The 767-nt window shown below is 36.6% G+C and overlaps 1 non-coding gene across 1 annotated transcript; it reads left to right on the top strand.

Moving 5' to 3' along the window:
- Window positions 1-73, top strand: TRNAC-ACA. The gene has a single exon. It is a non-coding gene; the product is annotated as a tRNA-Cys (tRNA).
- Window positions 74-767: the final 694 nt, after the last annotated feature.

Below are 767 nucleotides of genomic sequence, written 5' to 3'. Positions count from 1 at the left end.
TCCCTGGTAGCTCAGACGGTAAAGCGTCTGCCTACAATGCAGAAGACCCGGGTTCAATCCCTGGGTCAGGAAGATCTCCTGCAGAAGGAAATGGTAACCCACTCCAGTATTCTTGCCTGGAAAACCCCATGGATGGAGGAGCCTGGTAGGCTATAGTCCATGGGGTCACAAAGAGTCGGACACAACTGAGTGACTTCACTTTCACTTTTCTTTCTGTTCTAAGTTACCTATTTGAATCTTATTTATTTATTTATCCAACAAATTGAGATCCAAAAAAAGAAATTAAAGAGAAGGAGAAAAAAGATGTGAAGGAAAAAGGTCCTCATGAATTAGTAAGTAGAACTAAGGGGTGCCAGTCTCTAGGTACCAGCTGGAGATGAACAGCAATGCAAAACTCAGACACTGCTGCCTCAAATGGTTGAACTCCCTAAGGTAAAATAACAATATTACTAAAGCTGTAGTCATGTTCATGTTGTTTCACTTACTGCTATCGCTTATGGAAATCACTCCTGAGAAAGCATTTGTCTCTGGATACCTGGCACACAGTACCTGTTCACAACATTGTACCAAAAACGAAACAATCTAAAATTTTAAAAGTTTATTTTATGAAGAAGAAGCAAAACTGTTCTTTGATTTATTATTCACTCACTCATGAAATATATTTCAGGCCATCGAATATTTTTTTCTGATATAATATGCTCATTGAAAACTTTTATAATATATGCTTATATATTATATATGCTTATACAATATATATATGCTTATAT

The sequence above is a fragment of the Cervus elaphus genome, chromosome 19 (assembly GCF_910594005.1).
Source record: "Cervus elaphus chromosome 19, mCerEla1.1, whole genome shotgun sequence".
Lineage (NCBI taxonomy): Eukaryota > Metazoa > Chordata > Mammalia > Artiodactyla > Cervidae > Cervus > Cervus elaphus.
Note: the sequence above shows the minus strand (reverse complement) of the source record. Positions and strands in the feature narration are given on the sequence as shown.